This window comes from Schistocerca gregaria, chromosome 2 (genome assembly GCF_023897955.1).
Source record: "Schistocerca gregaria isolate iqSchGreg1 chromosome 2, iqSchGreg1.2, whole genome shotgun sequence".
NCBI classification, from domain to species: domain Eukaryota; kingdom Metazoa; phylum Arthropoda; class Insecta; order Orthoptera; family Acrididae; genus Schistocerca; species Schistocerca gregaria.
The window spans coordinates 575,699,611-575,721,258 of record NC_064921.1 but is presented as its reverse complement, the minus strand read 5'-3'; the positions used below and the strand labels follow the sequence as shown (position 1 = coordinate 575,721,258).

Genomic DNA, 21,648 nt, shown 5'->3' with positions numbered 1-21,648 from the left:
CCCCGTGCAATAACTGCACATTTCCTTTCCTGTTTCACTCACAAAGCGAGGAAAAATCGACTATCTATAAGCCTCCGATTGAGCCGTGATATCTCGTACCTTATCTTCGTGGTCCTTGTATGTTGACGGCAGCAGAATCGGTCGGCAGTCAGCTTCAGATGACGTTTCTCTAAACTTCCTCAATAGTGATCCTCGAGAAGAACGTCGCCTTCCTCTTAGGAGTTCCCATTTGAGTTCTCGAAAAATTTCAGTATCACTTACATGTTGTTCGAACCTCCCGTTAACAGATCTAGCAGCCCACCTCTGAATTGCTTCGGTGTCTTCCTTTAATCCGACTTGGTACGGATCCCAAACACTCGTTCAGTATTCAAGAATAGGTCGCACTAGTGTCTTACACGCGTATCACGCATCGAAGTCAACCATTCGTCTTCGCTACTACAAGTATCACATGCTCGTTCAATTTCATAGTGCTTTGCAGCGTAGTACCCAGATATTTAAACCATATGATTCCGTCAAGCAGGACACTACTAATGTTGTGTTTTTTTGGACCCTACAAATGCTGTACCCGAACATTATGAGTTTGTTTTCACTGAAGATCGCCTTTAACTTAAATTGTTCTATATTTAGAGCTAGCTGCCATTCATTACATCAACCACAAATTTTGTCTATCTTGTATCCTCCTACAATCACTGAATTTCGACAACTTCACCGCGCGAAGTGGCCGCGTGGTTTGAGGGCCTGTGTCTCGGATTGCGCAGCCCCTCGCGCCGGAGGTTCGAATCCTCCTTCGGGCATTGGTGAGTGTGTTGTTCTTAGCATAAGTTAGTTTAAGTTGTGTGTAAATCTTTGGACCGATGACCTCAGCAGTTTGATCTCTTAGGAATTCACACACATTTGAACCCCTTCCCTTACATCGTAACACCATCAGCAAGCAACCGCAGATTGCTGCTCATCCTGTCCGCGAGTGAAGTGGGCCTATCACACTTCCCTGGGGCACTCCTGACGATAACCTTGTCTCTAATGAACACTTACGGTGTAACAGCAACCCAGTTTGCAAACGGCCCACTCAAGAAGAGTGATTGATGTCCTAATTTAAAAAATACTCGTCACCCCAAGTCAGCCACAAATGTTGGAGCGTTAACGTCCTGCAGTTGGGAACGAGGTCCGTATTCACCGCAGAGAAGACGTACGTTTACTGTGGGCCACAGTCTTCACATTACCCATTGAAAACACATTTAGCTGAGTGCATGAAGGAAGTACATCTCTTGGGTCGCCGAGTACACGAAACAATGTGAAGTCTGACGGAGATTTAGGGCCTATCGACTGCCTGTGGGTTCTATCTACCAAACACAAGTGCTACTCTGGTTGTCTGCCTTAGAGCACTTGGGCTTGGTAGCGATCCAGGCGGTGGGTTTTAGTACGTGGTTAGCGTGACCCATACTGCCGCCAAATCTTTGTTGGAATCTCTCCAAGGTTGGGAAAGAATGCAACCAACATTTGTTTTTCTTCTGGCCTATATGATTGTAATTGTGACAGTCCTCTATTTACCCAACTAAATGCTTGGCAGCTTCGAAATGTATTCACTGTCCTATCCCCTGTCTCTAAGACTCTTGTCTTTGCCAGTCTCACATATCATGATACAAATGTACACACAATGTACAAGAAACCTGGCTTCACAGTCTATCGCATATGTCGGTGTAGACGACAAGGAAAATCAAGGCTATGTAACGTTTTTTACGACCATGTATTACAGTTCTGTGACTCTAACCCATTAAGAAAGAAAGATAATAAATGTACAACTCCAACCAGTCAGGAAACGACTGAATACTAATAGAGTGATTAAAGGTATAATGAGCATAGTTGGGTTGTGAAACTCGTGCAACTGGAAAACGTAATCTGTTATTAATTAAACAAACGGTAGTTTCCTAAATTTGCGATGAGAATATATGAAGAATTAATGACACTTCAGGAATGCACAGTAATTTTGTATACCCTTCAAATGTCAAATTCACAGATGCTTTAAAATAGGCAACAGTAATGTCTTTCCCCACAATAACTCGTTCTGTGTACATAACTTCCTTTAAATACACGTTGGAACTATGCTTTCTTCTCCACAAACGCCCTTCTTTTGGAAACATCATCAATGCCACAACAAAACCGCAATGTAAATTTGAGGTGCTCTCTGTGTTCTGCAAAGAATTGTCGGTACTAATCATTGAGGAAAAAAGAGCCAAGTTTTTCCATGAATTGACAGCGCCATAGACACAAGAAGATCACTTCTTCTCAACAAACGTTATTAAATGTTTCGCGGTAGAGCGAATGAAATGACGCTCATAAGTCAAGAGTGAAGAGCTACGTAGGTTTACAGCTGTTTCTTATCAAGACGATGACTAACAGCTAACTGTGTTATTCACGGACATTGCCGCGGCAACTTGCACAAGGTCGCAAATGGTCAAACCTTGCAGCCAAAATGGTGCATTAACAGAAGTGTAAATCACATATTCTTCGACACTGCCTTCTGCTGTACATAAAAAAAGCTTTTTTTTTCTTTGAGAGGCAACCAGAACTGTATAAAAATTGCTATATCCGTTTTTTTATTTATGATTTGCAAGTGTTCTTGGGAATACAAAGACCAACTGCTACAGCTGCCGCTAAACAGAGCACTACATTCTCCATAGCGAACATCTCGACACGGAGGTGGTGTTCGTACTATTTGTTGAAGTTGCGTGGCAAGGGTGGGTTGAGACGAGTGACTGACCGCGGCAACATCGCACGCCACGGATACCTGCGATCCATCACTCGTGTGAGGCGCCCTTGGCAAATGCTAAAAGTCAGAACAATATCTTTCCTTTTATAATACTTGCACCAAGTACATTTACAAATGAATATTTTGGTTTTTGAAAGATACGAAAGAGGGAAAAACTGAAAAAAATACACAGTCCAACAGCCTGAGAAACATTCCTATGGTAACGTTGAAAACTACTTATCTCAGATTTAATTGCTAGAGCACAAAAATATTCACTAATTTTGTAGAGCGTCCGTTGGAACAACATGGCTGGTTGTCTGAATAATGGAGAATGAATTTCACGACAGTTTTTAAAGTGATCTTAGAAAAGAACTTTCCTTTCGTTGCTCATCAATGTTTCATGTTCAAAAGGGGTCCGTATCACCACAAACAGACACAATAGCAGTTCAGGCAATGAGTCGAAAACTGGCATCGCTTTCTTAAAGAGTTGGACGCCCTCTACAGCAATAATCAAAATTAACGTACGAGTCTTTATCGTATTTGTAGAAACCTTACATTGTGACGGATTAAACATGTAAAACTGGGGTCCATCTACATATATATATATTGCTCTTATTTGGTTTTTTAAATATTATCCGGCTGCTGTTCAGTATGAAATACACTCCTGGAAATTGAAATAAGAACACCGTGAATTCATTGTCCCAGGAAGGGGAAACTTTATTGACACATTCCTGGGGTCAGATACATCACATGATCACACTGACAGAACCACAGGCACGTAGACACAGGCAACAGAGCATGCACAATGTCGGCACTAGTACAGTGTATATGCACCTTTCGCAGCAATGCAGGCTGCTATTCTCCCATGGAGACGATAGTAGAGATGCTGGATGTAGTCCTGTGGAACGGCTTGCCATGCCATTTCCACCTGGCACCTCAGTTGGACCAGCGTTCGTGCTGGACGTGCAGACCGCGTGAGACGACGCTTCATCCAGTCCCAAACATGCTCAATGGGGGACAGATCCGGAGATCTTGCTGGCCAGGGTAGTTGACTTACACCTTCTAGAGAACGTTGGGTGGCAGGGGATACATGCGGACATGCATTGTCCTGTTGGAACAGCAAGTTCCCTTGCCGGTCTAGGAATCGTAGAACGATGGGTTCGATGACGGTTTGGATGTACCGTGCACTAATCAGTGTCCCCTCGACGATCACCAGAGGTGTACGGCCAGTGTAGGAGATCGCTCCCCACAGCATGATGCCGGGTGTTGGCCCTGTGTGCCTCGGTCGTATGCAGTCCTGATTGTGGCGCTCACCTGCACGGCGCCAAACACGCATACGACCATCATTGGCACCAAGGCAGAAGCTACTCTCATCGCTGAAGACGAAACGTCTCCATTCGTCCCTCCATTCACGCCTGTCGCGACACCACTGGAGGCGGGCTGCACGATGTTGGGGCGTAGGCAGAAGACGGCCTAACGGTGTGCGGGACCGTAGCCCAGCTTCATGGAGACGGTTGCGAATGGTCCTCGCCGATACCCCAGGAGCAACAGTGTCCCTAATTTGCTGGGAAGTGGCGGTGCGCTCCCCTACGGCACTGCGTAGGATCCTACGGTCTTGGCGTGCATCCGTGCGTCGCTGCGGTCCGGTCCCAGGTCGACGGGCACTTGCACCTTCCGCCGACCACTGGCGACAACATCGATGTACTGTCGAGACCTCACGCCCCACGTGTTGAGCAATTCGGCGGTACGTCCACCCGGCCTCCCGCTTGCCCACTATACGCCCTCGCTCAAAGTCCGTCAACTACACATACGGTTCACGTGCACGCTGTCGCGGCATGCTACCAGTGTTAAAGACTGCGATGGAGCTCCGTATGCTGACACTGACGGCGGCGGTGCACAAACGCTGCGCAGCTAGCGCCATTCGACGGCCAACACCGCGGTTCCTGGTGTGTCCGCTGTGCCGTGCGTGTGATCATTGCTTGTACAGCCCTCTCGCAGTGTCCGGAGCAAGTATGATGGGTCTGACACACCGGTGTCAATGTGTTCTTTTTTCCATTTCCAGGAGTGTATAATGCAAAACAGTACAAATATAAGGAATTCAAAATGTCACAGTACTGCATTAATGCTTTCAAAAAACAGCTTGAAATTATTTTGGACGAGTTATGTACAGCAAAACTTAGTACGATTCAATGTTGCACCACCTGTGTGGCTGCGAAGTACGACGCAAAGTAACGGGCACTGCGGCGGCTACGGCCATTATGAAACGCGTGAAATGAGTTCGCAGTTGCGGCCGTGGACAACCATCACTTGTACCACAGAAGGACGGCAGTGTAAAGGTGTGCTGTGCCGGACTGGCACTTGGACCAGGATTGGCTTTGTGTCGCGAGCAGTCGGCTATCCGATCACGACTCATGACCGCACCAAAACTTCCACATGTCTTGAGTCGTGTGTCTGCGACTTGCACCAGTACTTTATATTCCCGCACAGGGGAGATAATGTAATGGAAAGTCGCTTAGCCGGTGCCGGCACATAAATGTGGTATTTGAGTGCCTGTGTTGTTCAGGGGCACAATGCAATGCTCCTTGCGACAGGCATGTATACGGCTTGCCCGGCTTGTCTCCTCCAGCCTGCCGCTGACTGTACTCGTCAATATAAAAGAAAAGAAAAAAGGAAACCCAGGCAGGCTGCGGCGCTCGTGCAGTAACGACCACCGCGTGTGGGGAGCTCTAGGAATGTTTCTTTGCGTTGTTTCTTCCTGCCGTTTTCAGTAAAAAAAGGAAAAAAATAAATAAATACAAAACAGAAAAATACGACAGAGCAGTTTCCCGCTAAAAAAAAGGGGGTTAACGAAAAAAATTATAAGGTGATCGCTCACCATAAACAGAAAACCCGGGTTCGGATCCAGGTAATGCAGAAACTTTCCTGGTGGTCATTCCATTACACAGTTGATGGTTGTCCATATTCGCAACTGGGATTGGATGCCATGTAAACTGAGGACATGTAACGGCTGGTGAATTGACACACGGGCGAGGTACTCGAAAACAACTTCACGTTCTTGCTTTCACACTATGTGCTGAATCTATTTCTCCCTTGTAGGTCGTTGTGTAAGAGACCAAAGACTGAATTTTTTGGTAAGAAGTATTGAATTGAATATCAGTAACGTTAAAAATCTATTGCTCTTTGCTTCTGGAAACCGGATTAAAGTTATCTGAATGGAAAGGTCGATATCCTCCGTCTACTTCAGCATCTGCCACTTGCATTTAAGTCTTTTAGCGAGATCAGGTCGAGGTTGCCGAGAGGTTCTACGCACTACAGTCTAGAACCGCGCGACCGCTACGGCCGCAGGTTCGAATCCTGTCTCGGGCATGGATGTGTGTGACGTCCTTAGGTTAGTTAGGTTTAAGTAGTTCTATGTTCTAGAGGACTCATAACCCCAGCAGTTAAGCCCCATAGTGCTCAGAACCATTTGAACCATTTTTGAACTTTTAGCGAGCCATTTTCTCCGCATTCCATGAGAATAGGAGTTTCTAACAAAATACTACTCCAGCCCTCGAATCGAATGCTACTGATCTCTGCCCAAATTATGTCTGGCCGATCTCATTACGTTTGTCAAACAAGCGCCAACTCGCTGAGCTGTAATACTTTGACAGTATTCTCGAAAGAATGAACTGTGGTGCTTACCTTTTCCACTTGTACGGCTGCTGAACAAATGAGATTGATAATCAGTGCTTCACAAATACTATCCCGGAAAATAATACGAGATACTTTTAGTTTTAAATGGAAGCATTGTTTCTTGTTAACAAATATTTCGCACTTGGCTGTTGAACATACGAGTGTTACCGCAGGAAACGCTGGTTGTAACATAGTCTGACAGCGTTCTACTTTCCTATAACAGTGCCGCTTCTATATGAATTTTCAAATGAATAAGTCGTTAAAACAGGGAATAAATAACAATTGTTTGCTTTGTATCTGCAAAGACTATTCTGTCCCTTTTTTTTAGCAAAATAGCAGTTATCTTGATGATAAATATTTACTGTCACAGACGGTTATTACCATCTTACGTCATCAGAGCGCTTACTACTACTCAAACCTGGCGCGTGGTTATGACACGGGATTAGCTTTCAGGTGGACGACGGTTCTAATCCACATTTGGCCATCCAGATTTGGGCTTTGCGTGCTTTTCCTAAATAGCTCCAGCCAAATAACTAGATGATTTCTTGCAAATGGCAGGACCAATTTCCTTCAGCATCCTTGACACAATGAGAGCTTATGCTCTGTCTCAAACGACCTCAAGGTCGACGGGACGTTAAAGACCAATCTTCTTTCCGTTCTTCTTCCTACGTTGTGTACTCACAATACGATGGCTCTGAGCACTATGGGACTCAACTGCTGTGGTCATTAGTCCCCTAGAACGTAGAACTACTTGAACCTAACTAAACTAAGGACATCACACACATCCATACCCGAGGCAGCATTCGAACCTGCGACCGTAGCAGTCACACGGCTCACAATACGAATGTGTGTTTACCGGAACATATATTTTGTTGCTTGAACCAAAGAAAGGAAAGCAACTACGTTGAAAAATGACATGTTCATAAAATCTGTGTAATTAGTATACGCTAAATAAATCATCAGAGTGCTGACGAAATTAATATGTTGTGTTTCTCTCTCGTCTATTGAGATACAGTGTACCTTAAGAGATGGCTGTATTATCTTTGAGGCACCCTTACGAAAAAGGAAATTAAGAAACTGTCGGTTCAGAAACCTCGTTACTAAGCCATTTATACCACATGTACGGACGAACAGCAACGGTGGCAGTATTATCCAGCTGAACAGCTGCTGAGGGCTGAGGAAGCATATTTCAAGACAAGCGAAGAGGTCCGACGAGAACTGTTGTGAGGTGACACCGGTGATCTCATAGCAAATAGCGTGCACTTGCAGGTAGCTTGAGCCGAGTCATTTCAGCTAATTATTTGCAGTATCGAGGTACCAGAGAAACTCCGAAACAGTTAACGAAATAATGAAAAATGTTAAAACTGCTATAAACGGATTCAAATTACCTCCATGAAAAATTCAGTAACTAATATAAGCTGGGAAACGATGAAAAACAATGTTTCTAGAGCTTACGTATAATACCACGTCATGGGTCGGGAGACAGAGGCAGGATATCAATAAAAAGAAAAATTGACTATTTCTCAGGTTGTATGTGCACTATCGTACCGACGTAGCCGTACCTTTTGTGAGCACCTGACCAGTTCCGACCGGACCGCGTTGTTCTTTTTCTTTTCATACCGATTACATATTCGGCCTGTCGAAGAACAGCCGCAGGATACTAGCTCCGTTGTTTTACTATTATGATTTATATGTGGATATAAAAATGTAAAAGCTTGCGATGTATTTTAGATACGGTCACTCCAGCAGTGTCTAATGAACAGTAAATGACTGACTATGGCAACAATATCCATGCACTCATGGGATATGGCCAGGTCAACAATAACTCTGAAATATTTTCGTAGTACGAGCAGAGAAGCAAAAATTATGCATCTAACGGCGTCGGGCTCGAATTTGATAATAAGAAACAAAACGTCAAGTACTTATTGAGAAACCAACGGAACTTCTAACTACAATAATGGGCAGCCAATAGGCAGCACGGTTAGTTTAGTAGGGTGCAACGCGATATGCTTCTTCGTTTGACGGAAGCTTTTAGTATTGTGTCTATTGAGTCGTTACAGACAATTCTAGGAATATGTCCACTCGATCACCAGGCCTCATGAGATGCAGATGCTGAAATTAATAGCAATATGGACGACAACCAAGCAGCAAATTCACATTCAGATCCTCTACCTGTGCTACAAATCATGGACTAATGTCCTAACAGCGTGGAGCACCTATTGATTTCTACCAAATATAAAACAGAGCCTTGGAATGAGGCACCTGAAACCCTGAAAAGCAGAGACGCACTTCTTGACGGGTCACGGGACTTACAGCTACCTACGGGCACTGAATTGGTCGAAGTAAAATCTCCAAAAGTGCCAGTGGTGAAGAAGGCACGCCAGAACATATTATCTGCGAATGTCCACTGTATACGATGTTTCTGCTACTAATCTGTTGCAACTGAAAAGTTTCGAAGACTCGATGTAAAGGAGAGAATGAGTCGCTGGACTAAATGGCAAATCATGGACAATAGTTGGGACGCTATTTCAAAAAAATCCTTGGGTAACACGTTAGCATTTTGAATTAACTCCCGTGCTCTGCACTAGGTGTGGTTCCGAGAGAAGGTCGAGAAGCAAAACAGCGAAGAGAGCTGAGGTGAACAGCTGCAGGAAAACGAACAGCCAACGTCTCATGCAAGGTCATCGTACTGACAATACCGGAGTGGACATTCAATCGTGGCCATTGTCTCGCTAACGAAAGGTCAAGAACCGGCGTCCCGCAAACCATATGCGAGTGTAACAGAAGAGGGGGAAGCGATACTGGTACATAAAGTACGGTCCGCGTGTGGAGTGTAGATGTAGATGTAGACGTGGGCCGGAATTTTGGTACGTTATTCACCAGCAGCAACGCTGCTACCCCGGAGTAGAGCAGTCGTCCCCTGCAACCATGAAGCCGTCAGACATCTGGAAGAGACAGCTGCGAACACAACTCTCTTCTCAGCGCCCACAATACTAGCAGCTGTGGCTACAGACGGGTAACGTTGGAGTGTGTTGTAGAATCTGGCAGACAAGAACTAAGGATACTAGAGTAGTGTAGACGTAGTTTGATTTGGTAAAGATGTAGTTTTTATTAAGAGTAGAAACAATTGTGGTAATGGAAAGTAATATTTTGTGGGATGCAGTAATATATATTGTACAATTATTTGCCGAGTTATAGCAAAAAATACTATTGATAGCAATAATTTGTGTGAGAACGAACACAACCTATGTTTAAATTATAGATAAAGGGGTAAAAAGTATAAATAATTTGATTTCCTGCCATGGTCATTGGTAAACAAACGTTTATACGTTTGCTTCAAGTGTAACTGAGTGTTTTGGATGAAGCACTTTCGGAGGTATGCAGCTGTGTTCGTAATTTGCGGAACTTTACACCTTCCCTCTGTACAGTGTAGTGAAACTGCAGGAGCTTGTAATGGTACTTGAATTACGTAACCATTACGGCACCTCACCTCAACCTCTCAATACCAGCAATATTCTACTGTTTTTCTGTAAAACAGTTAACATATTTCTGTGACAACATTCAGATTTGATATCATTAATGTAGAGGTACTTGGATACGTCAATATGTATATATTGCAATGATATTATTCTTATGTGTATTCTTTCTTTTGTCACTATGATTTTTGGGCTCGGTTATTAGAGAGTCGAACTTTAGTCGTCATGTTAAAAAGACGCAAATTGTAGTCAGTTTATGAAATATGAACTTAAACGGTGAGGAAAATATTTTCAGGTATGTTTTATATTGTGATGTTTTGGGACAAGTTACGTGATATTGCAACAAAAGTAATAAAAAAGAAGTGTAAGTTAAATTCGGAGTGCTGATTACTTTTTTACATCACCATTATCCTAACTTGCAAAAGTTTAATCTTCAAGACCGGTTTATGAAACACACCTATAAAACTTTTGAATATCGCAGAATAACTCCTAGGCCTTTTTGCATCCGAGCTTGGAATCATCACTACCTAGATTTTCGACCATTGAGCCATGAGTTCACAACGAGACCAGCGTGGGAAACACGAAAAGATGAGTGCCTAGTTTATCCACTTTGATAAAGTTTATCACTTTATTATTGTGCTCTTACGACACCTGCCACATACTATAACTTTTTTGTTGCCCGAAAATGCAATATTTAGCAGCGTGAGCAACACTACAATCGTAATTAGTTTTTGACTTTCGTTGTGGTAGGGTTGTTAGAAGCTGTACTGGAAAACAACTGTGAGTGACTTTAGCGAATTGTGTTAGAGTGGCGTTCTTGCCTTCTAAAAGCTCCTTAGGCTAATGCACTTTATTTGTAATGCGCCGTGCTCGAGGTGTAGCTCATCGTTCATCTGCGAAGGTCTGTTTACTGTTGTAGGATCGGGGAAAACAAATCTCTAATCTCACACCTTAGTAGGCGATAAGGGAGCTTCAAACCTGATTGCTCTGCCAGACAGTAACATAAGAAAATAATGTGATCCTTTTCTAGGATACTCAGTATTTATATCTTTGGCACTAATATGAGCAGGTTTTTCTATGTGGGCCTTCTCAGAAGTACCTTACTGTTGCAGAGAAACCATTAAATTTTAAGGTTATAACACCAAAATGTAGTTTTAAAAGCCACTGATAGAACATTGGACGCGAGTTTGTGAATACAGTGCACCGTATTAAAATGTGTGTGGCAACGGCTGTATTATGCTTTGGCGTTAATTATCCACTCTAATAGTAAGTGTGAGAACTCTATTAATGTGTTTTATGCCCCTTACAAAATATGCTCTGAGTAGACAAAAACAATCTTCATTGTTACGGACCCTATTTAGTATATGCTTCTTCTTTGAAAGTCTGCCGTTGCAAGACTATCGGAGCACTTACGCAGGACTGGTGTTATTTAATTCGTTTATTACACAGTTTTACGTGTACGATGTAAAAATATTTCATCTAAATTATTTAATGTATACAACTACTGGACCGTTGCAGCGATTTTCATTGGTTATGACTGGTTTGATGTTACAAACCACGTGCCTTAAAACCATGAGATGCTTAAGAACACTGAACTTTACTGTCAGTTTTATAATGCAATGAGGACTTTCGATAAAATTCTAGACTGTACTCTCAACTTCTCTCTCCCGTCACCTTCCTCACATGCTCTTTATTTCCCCTTCCACTCTTCCTTTACATTACCCTGCCCTGCCCTCTCTCCTACGCCTTCCTCCATTCCCAAACCGCTCCTTTTCCTAAGCTTTGCGCCTTTCTTGGAAATAAACCGGAGGCCTTCTAAGCCAATTGTGTTATACACATTTAGCCCAGACACAGTAACTTATGCCATATCAGTTCGTCAGGTAGTTTTCTGAACTCCATTTTGAGCCATACTTCTTTTCTGGTAATACGCCAGTCAGGAACTAAATATGTAATAGCATCTCAATGAATCGATGACACAGTCGCCATTTACAACAATTAATTCATGTAAAATACAAGTAAAATTCCCCCATTATTATTTAGTACCTTCACTTTAATTACTCCCACGTTACTCAAAATTATATTCATACAGCGCTCAGCTCCAGATTGTCATCTTAATATGGTAATGAATATTAATACGTCCTACTGCCTACTGATTCAGTCCGACACGCACGACTTTGCATACGTCTACTTTCGCAGACCGAGCCATACAACGAATAAAACTGCTCAGCTGCTGCTCAGAAACATCGCGTTGTCAAGGCAGGTTCTATAATTTCCAAGCACCAGTCATCGCCCAAGCAATATAACAGTCTTCCGGGAAAATGATGTATCAAAACCGACTCGACGGAGAGAATTCAACCGCAAGATGATGTACTCCACGTTACTCCAGGAATGAAGATGAAAGAATGCTACAATTGAGCGCCCTTAGCTGTTGATGTTATTGCGTTCATGGTAGTGGGTCGGTAGGGAAACCACAGACTGTCTAAATGTCGTATCGGGAATTTAAAGCCCGCTCCATGCAAATATTCACTGTCCCAACCACTGAATTATGTACCAAGTGTATTCATATAGCGTATTTAGAAAAATGACGCACAACGAAAATCTTCAGACACAACAGTACAGTATATGAGTCCACTTGTTATAAAGCTCAGTTTGTGATGAAGGTGGAAAGAGCGAGTAGCCTTCCGGAAACACCGTGTTCACACTGCGATCTTGTCCGGCAGAAATCTTAAGACATTTTGTTGCAAACTGTTAGTTATTTTCTGCCATCATGTTTTGTGATGCATCGTCTTTAGTATTGATCACACACAAATAACTTGTTCATGCGCGTAACACTTCAATAACATTTTAACAGGAGTTGCACCGGTATACGCAAGTGGTTAATAAAAGAATGTTTGCATATTGATATTAAAGAATAGACTACAGGATGGAACATAAGAACTTACCGTGTGTAAGTAGTAAATTAGCTGATGCAAAAAAGCAGCTAATGTTTGAGGCCTCTTGAATAAAAAATCAAAGATTTTTGCAATAAATGGCAACCAGCGTTAGTTTCAAAGTTCTCAAACTTTTTTAAACTTGCTTTTGTACTCGTTTAATTGAAAGTTCGGCCGTAAGCTAAAACACACAAGACAATAACAAGCAACACACACTGTAAATCTTCCTTAATTGGTGGAAATTTCCGACTCCTGCCGACAACTGCACTAAAGTTGTCGAATTCTTTCTACAAGAATGTATAACAAATAACTGTAATCGTTTAGAAAACGAATCGGACCAGTTAACTTCTGTTTTACACATGTGCGATCTTCAATCTGTACAGGCGTGTCTTATCCTGAGGAAAGGGCTTGTCACAATGTTTGTGAAAAGAGTTATTGTAGCTAACAATAACAACTGCATTTACGTTACATGCCGAATTGACCGGAGGGAATAGTATTGGATACTCTCCTCACTGCACATGGTCATATAGCTCACCAGTTAGCATTACTCATGTTTTTCCCGACCTGATAGTGATTTAATTTGAGTGGTAATGGCTATCGTAAAATAAGAAAATTATTTCAAGGAATCGAATGCAATATCCTCGTGACACCAGAAAGGTGCTGTGTCAGAGTTACCAAAGTGCTTGAAGTACATATGTGCAAAGACGATGACTTATCGGACTAGCTAGCATATTTAATGTCAAATCGTTATTATACAGCACGCAGTTGTTAAATACATGATTAGCTTCAATTTCGTAATAATCATGACCGTCGAACATATTTTAGGAAACACTGTACGTTTTTGTTGAAATACGTAGGAATTTATTGCAGCTTGCAACGTACCACTACTGACGTTGTTCGCCAATGGCGAATAACACTGAATCGAAGTACTGAAACAGCAAACGCTGTGAGAAAAACGAGAATAACTAATGTATGTTAATGAAAGGAATCTGTCCTCAAGAGATCTTTACCGTTCTCAATTAGCAAAAATGGACTCGTCAATTGGAGCTTTGAATCGATCTTTGAGGAGCGCTCCAGCTACCTCAACTGGTAGAACGCTACTCTTGAAAGCACTCTCCGTTACATACTTCCAAATTGTAAAGAAAGATTTGTTGCGGTGCTACATGACTGCGGATCATTGTACTGTATTGCTGTCGCCTCGACAGACGGTAGCAAGAAGTTTGGTCCACACAGACAGTTAACAGACTTCTCGTACATCAGTTTATTAAGCTACGCGAAAACTGCTTTTCATCTTATCATGAAACTGTACTGACAAGCGTAAATTTGAGACTATATGTGCCTACCCCATTGACTCAGAGGAACTAATTCCGAACAATCAGAGAGAGGTTAATTTCGTTCGTGCCGCGGGAGGCACACAGATTTACAGCTCACGATTCACACACTGGTGCAACAGATATTTCTCTTTCCTTTAATAACAAACTTCGTTATGCACAGAAACGCACCACGTCTTCTAGGCTTTCGCCCCGTGCGAGCCAAAAACAACGTTTACGGACTCGTCAGTTACTTTAGGAAACGAAAGCAACTTCTCTTATAAGCATTCATCTACTGCTTTTCAAAGTGAAAGCGTTTATTTTTGTTTGTTCGATACCAAAAACTGTCATCAGTCTCCGTTGAGTTCCTTTTCTTCGGAACTTACATCAGAAGATTTACTATAATCTCCAAGTGAATCGCAAATATAAAATTGTCCACTCAAAACAATTGCCTAGAGAAAGAATTTATAATAATTACGTTTACGATATTATGCAATAAGGTATTTACTTTTCAAGTACAATATTAAATATTCTTTCTTTCTTTCGTCTGTAGAATGTACAGGTGATATATCTGAACATAACATGTAAGAAGGCAGCGACCAGCTATGACTGTTGCGAAATAAGGACACACCACATTACGTCCTATACGAATGGTTGCTAGTGCAAGATATTTCATGGACTGCTATGCAGGCTTTAAGAGGTAAATCTGTTTACAACATAATTTAGAGCAAAAGAAGACTTTCACAGGCTGATGTTGCGCCAGAAAAAGCAAGACGCAACTATATTTAGCAAAGACAATCAGAGCCAATTGACGAGTCTAGAGTACGAGAACTATGTCCGGTAGCTCAACGATAACTTGCTCCGATGGAACAGTCACCATTATTAGCTAGAAGCAATGCGATATTGCCGGGTCCTACAGCACGGACGATCGGATGAGGACAAAGTAATTGCATTGAAGTTTTAATAAAGTTTGTGCATTCATTTCAGACTGTTACCAGGACGAATTACACAGGACTGTACGGTGTATTCCGAGGGTCAAGGGCCCTAACATTATTATAAGTAGTCGTAGCTGAAGCATTAGAATAGGTAGCAAGTACTTGTAATATAAATTTAGTTGCAGTAGAAAATCCTTGTTGGAGCTGGTAGTAACAGGGCCTACTCGTATACGTCATAGTGTTGTTGTTATTGTTGTAGTAGCAGGTACACCTGTAATGGCACTTGTAACAGCAGGTATAAAGATGAGAGGGAAAGTTATGAGAGATTCAAACAAGCGAACTCTACAGCTCTACATTCTCTCGTGCTAAAGGGGAGCAGTGAGGCATGTGATCTGTATAAACTCAGCAATTCGATGACAGCCTACATTTTTAAATAGTGAAAACTAACAATTTCAATCTCTGGGACTGGAAAAAGATATTGTGAGATAAATGCTGGCAACAAGCTTACAATGTGTTGGCAAGTGCCTTGTGTCGCTTTGGAAATGAAGCTACTGAATATTGATCGCTTCTGTGTGTACATCTCAGTGTGTTGCTCTCGACTCTATCTGCTTAGTTTTACAAACTGATCTTCATTCCACGAGAGACCAAATTATGATTTGTTGCTTTTTGCATTCGAACAACCAACAGAATTTCTTTTCTCCATTTCGGGTCACCTTAGCTTGAGATTCGGTTGTAATTATCGCTATGGTTACAGAACTTTCAAAGAAAACGTTCCGATCTTTGTAAGTGAGTAGTGTAGCACCTGGTGTGACTAAACTCAGCAAGAATAAGAAAGATGACAGTCTAAAGATATAAATGGTGAAAATTACAAAAACGATCTCACCTACAAAGTGACTTGTCTCATTTCTTTACTTGCCTCATTTCTCCGTGAGTAAGCATCACATAAAAATTCCAAAGATTTGTAAATCTGTCTTCGGTTCGTTTTCAATGTCCTTGATTTACTTAACGAGAATTCCGACAGTAGTTTAAGCGATAGTCCAAATTACACCAAATTTCAGATTCCACTTTACATAGGACGTCCTCCACAAGTGCGGTATTATAATAAGGTTACCACAGTTTGAAGGATAGAACGATTGGGAACCACGATTAGAGTTATTAGGGGAAATGAGAGGGATAATGTAGTGTTTGATTATCAGTTATTGCTTGTCATACAATATGTCCATCTACTGCGCAGCCTCTTATGACGTATATGACTTTGATAAAGCCATTACGTCAGTTTAATCACAATATTTGTGATCAGTGATGTTATAGTGAAGAGGAACAGCTCAAACTGCCTTGCCTGCCAAACTGCCCTGAGGGAATAGAATTCAATAACGCAGTTTATTGACGTAGTGAACTGAATCAACTACGGGATAATTGGGGTGAGATGACCAAACAACTGGCTAGTCTATGCATCTTCTTGGTCGCTGCTTCGTAGGATTGACGGTACCTGAACAAGGTGGTGAAAAGCTTAACGGAGAAATGTGTACTGAAAATATTTAACAAGGTAAACACTTTTTAGTTTCGAGTGGAATTGTTTTTTCCGCAAAAGGTGATGCGACTATGTTATCCTTGGATTTTCCAAGCAATTAAAGGGAATGGGAGACTATCCAGTGAAGAAATTTAGGCCACATACTCCTTCCATTACCGTCCGATCTTGACTATTGTATTTTCATTAACTGATAGACATAAATCATGAAATCTTTCATATAAAAGAATATAGATTATTTAGAAATGAAGAAGAAAGAAAATAATAACGCTGATATATTAAGTATCTGTGTTCCTAATACACATACTGGCTGCAGATAATTTATGACCGTAATGGTTTTTCAGATGACATGGAAACAACATTTATTAATATTTGTAGTGGAAATATTTTGCCAAACCAATTGAGAAGAGGGCTTAACTAGAAGACGGCATAACAGGAGACCAAGCTGAATCCATAGTGCTAAGTCATCTCAGTAAACGTAGCATAAGCAAATCTAACCCGGAGCTAAAATGTGCTCTCAGCTTGGATTCTGGAATACTTCACCTGCCTTAAATACAGTGAAATACTCGAAATTTTTTATACTCTTCCTTCTAAACTCTGAATGGTTTTTAAGGCTGACCAGCTTATGTCGTACGACGTGACCCAAAAATCGCACTTATGAGCAACACATCACTCTCCAGTATTTTGTGACTCTGTAGCAAAACATGTTGCTCTATGGATGCTTTTTGCCGTTCGAACACTAAGAGAGATGCATTGATTTCACATTCAGTCTTATTTATCACTCTTCCTCGAACATGAAGCGTCAACCCGATTTCATTTTGAGTGGAAACCTGTAGTAATGAACTAATTATCAGAAAATACCTTATGGAGAGAATTTGAAATATGCGGTGTGCTATCGTATTTAAAAGAGAAGTTTTTGGGGGAACATCTTATTTGTTACCGAGTGACAGGACGTTTTGTTTGAAGGATGGACGCCCGACGTTTCCCATTCGATGGAGACGATAAATTGTCGCCTATAACTTTGTAGTTTCAGTGGAAAATTCATTGACTACACACTGCTGTACTGCTAATAGAATGAGAATGATGTATTAGATTTTGAATTCATACAGGTAAATTACCCACACACTTCTGTTGCTAAAGACCATTTCAAACAGAAGTTCGTAATTGGTTTTAGTTTTTTCACGTTGAAAAATTGTGCGTTTCTGTTTTCTAGACGAGCAGCTGTTATGTAGAAAGAATGGCTTAGCAACTGAAAATCTGTTACAGGAAAGTAATTTTATGCCCTTTATGTGTCTGTATATTCGAAAATAATATACAGCTGACTTCTCGGTCAACCGTTTTCGCTGAAGTGGTAAATGAGAGAGAGAGACGGCATTCTCTTCCTCTGTAATAGGTTCCTCAGCGCTGACACGGAATCAGAACGTGTGACGAAGCACCAACTCTGCGTAATGTGTCTTTGCAGAGTTATTCATTTCATTATTGATAAAAAAGGAAGATGCAAACTAGCTCGTCGGAAGTGCTGATTAGTATGCAAGGACTTTAATTTGTAACTGCAACAATTTTTAAGTAAAATGACGCGAAAACGTTTATAAGCAGATCATATGCAGTACTTAAAAAATTACCTACTCTGAACTTTCATTGAGCGAATATTTCGCTAGTAAAGAGCCCACGCAATGAAAATGCAGCGCAATAAAGTATCTAATAGTTACAAGAGAACAGTTTTCCACAGACATGTTAATACACAAGTTTTATCAAAAATTTGAGTCCTCTTCATTTTTACTATATCAGTCCTCGCTTAATAGTTAGTGACGTTAATAACGTGATAAATCACATGTTCTATGCACTAAATTCTATTTTTTAGGAGATAAATAGAGGAATTATGTAATGCTACCACTGTAAGTGACAATGTCACTAGAATGAAATATTATGTGTCGTTTGCTGATGGGAAATATATTCAAAGTTCAAATAATTTTGGATTTATTAATTAACAGAGCCCCGCAACATGTGTGCATAATAAATACTCGTAATATGGTATCATCTTCTTAAAGCTCCATATTATGTGCAGTTATAAATGACAACGGCTCTCATTTGAATTCGCAACAGGGAAAGCTGCTCTTCCACATGGCGTTCGGTCAGTTCTGAGGTTAACTTGAGTGTGTAAATTAGCCATCTGTATTTCCGAGTTACGTATCATGAACCATTTGAATAATTGTTCTAAGATGACAGAAAGAACATCTTATATATTCTGTTGTTTCTTATAGAAATTTCTGTAGTGCATAAATGTAATTTTCTAAACGCACCAAATGCAATATCTGTCTTACGGATGACGAAGGCGTAATGCCCCAGCAGTCAACTATTAAATTCTGGCCTTAATTATTTAATTTAAAGAGTGTCTACGTGATTTAGAGCGAGTCGCTTGGATAGCATTATCCGCCTGGTTCACGGTTAGCGTTGTACTCCGTCAGCAGGCAGTAGACGTCCATCAAAAGACAGTGGTCTGTGAATGAGGGACATGATTCTTCAAATGGAGAACACTCTTAGTTTTCTAGAAAGTTACAGATGGCGGCAAATTTCAGTCCAATTATAATCAAAATAAAAGAGCAACAACGACCGCTGAAGGCAAGAATTAGTCACAAGTCGTTTTTTCACAGAACGCACGATCCATTTGGACTAACCTGAGCACTACGGAAAGAAAATGTATGTTCCACTGTGATTTATTGCTGATACTTTTCGTTGATACTGCAACTAATTAATCACATTTACTTACATGTACGTCCTGCGTGATGATGCCTATAAAATATCTTACTATTAATACATCACACTGGGATTCCAAACAAGTGTACTGTTTAATTGATATACGGTAGTCAGATTTTTCGAAAGAACTGTTGTAGAGGTAAATAATCGAGGTTGTAACAGTGCGTAGTACGGACTATTGCGAAGAAAATTTTAAAATTATTGAGTTCATAATAGCATCAGCAAAATGTTGTCTATTACCGACTTGTTAATTGCATGATCACTGATAGTGTTTCAAAGAGTGAGAAAATGGAGAAAAGTGAATGAAATACGGTTGCTGTCTAATGGCTTTCACTGTAGTTCATCAAATACTACCATTACTCTATCAAAGAACACCTAAATAATTTCCAAAATTATTTACTGTGTCCTTAAGACAATACTTAAAATAAATAATGCACGTGTTAAATATATGCATTTAAGCTATTCAGTTTGAATTGTACCCTTCCTTCATACAGCTTATAGAGAAAGTATGTGCGTTTCAGGTATTATTAAATTTTCGATTGCGTGAGCACTATAACTTATTTCTAATTCGCTTTACTAATAGTTCAACCAAAATTATTAAATAGTGAATTTGCTAAAAGTATAAGGTGAAATTCGTGTATCCAAGGACCACCGTCACCACTGCAGTAAAATTAGTGGAATATTATACGGTACTTCCAAACAGCCAATTAAATAAAGAGAGATACATTGCCTTACTGTAATGTGCTGACAGAATCCTTCCATTGTAGTACGACTCATGTTGTGTCTTCCTACGGAAAAAAGGGTAGAATTCTAGCAAAGCAATAATGGACATTACCATCGTAATTGTTTACTGCAGGGGATAACTACGTAACTACTAGGGCTTTGGTTAACCTATTATAAATGTTGAATAAGAAGTTATTTCTTGTAGATTAGAACTCTTCCCTCTATACTTGTGTTACACACAACATAACATAAAATTTGTAACTAGGAATAGTCACTCACTGCAACACAAATCAGATTCTAAAAAGGTAACCTTTTATCCACGTAAATCAAAATTTTAACTAACAATAGCACTTACATTCGGCAGTATATTAGTGCCGACTCTGCATTTTTAATTTAAAAATATGTATAACAGTTAATTACATGAAATTTCTAAACGACTACGACACTAGAAACTCGACTTGAGAATTGCATTGGTATTGTTTGTATTCACAAAAAGTAATAAAAATCTAAAAAGGAAGAAAACAAATAGGCGCCAAGATTTGTGACAGTCCACAGTTATTGTAGACAGTGCATCGAGAGCAGCGGCCCCTGCGATTCGGCTGCCCGCCACGCAGCAGCGTCTACTGTGCGCTCGCCGGTGGGCGCTTCGGCTCGCCTCGGCGTCTACTCACCGGCCGGCAGGAGGTCCGCTCCGCGTGGCGCCCACGGCCACGTCCGACGCCACACTGGCGGTCGGCGCCCAGCGCCGCCACGGCCCGCCCCCGCAGGCGTCGCTGCCGCCGTCGCCGCCGCTGCCCCACACCGAGCGACACCGACTCTGTCCGACTGAGGCGTGTCCTCCTACACTATGTCGTGCGATCTCATCATCGCCGTCTCCCGATAGCGAATGTTACCGCAGGGAACCCCACCTGGTCACTTACATCGGATTTGCGTGCTCTTAGGCCGTCGTTTAGTGCTGTAGTTAAATTCTGTGGACTCTTACTGGGATCTTACACAGGGCAAGCAAATTAAAAGTTCCGAAATTTTTTGCGACACCCTTATGCAATTACTGAAACTGAGGAATATGGATAATATAATATAGAAAACCTAGCCATGTGCAGGTGTCAAACATGCGAGGGCGTGCTGAAATGTCTCGAATTTTTTGTGTCAAAACCCTTAAAGCTTTTTAAGTGAAACATTTATTATTAACATTTTACAGCTTTATCCTCCATGTCAACTCAACTGAAGCCCTCTGTCACAAAAGGGCTCCGACTGTAACCCGTAAAATGACGATCTGTAACGTAAGTGTGTTGGTGCGTAAAAAACAGGGTGCTGTAAGCGAGTTTAGGATACTAAGAGTTCGTCCGCACAAGGAACACTCCCTCCTTCAACATGACAATGCCCGACCACATACGGCCGTTCCGACATCTGCAACAATCCGACGTCTTGTTTTCACCACCTTGATCATCCTCTGTACACTGCCGAATTGGTCCCATACGACTTTATGTGTTTCCAAAACTTTAGGAACACTTTCGAGGACTTTACTTTGAAAGTAGCGAAGCGTCGTAACCAGAGACGGGGTTGTGCATTCCTCA

The 21,648-nt window shown here is 41.3% G+C and overlaps 1 protein-coding gene across 1 annotated transcript in view; it reads right to left on the bottom strand.

The window, feature by feature from the left end:
* The window catches only part of LOC126336238 (neuropeptide CCHamide-1 receptor-like), a 521,028-nt gene extending 500,227 nt beyond the window's left edge, over positions 1–20,801 (bottom strand). The window contains exon 1 of the mRNA XM_049999728.1: positions 20,746–20,801. The gene's annotated coding sequence lies outside the window, so the exon portion shown is untranslated. The remainder of the gene's footprint in view (positions 1–20,745) is intronic.
* Positions 20,802–21,648: the final 847 nt, after the last annotated feature.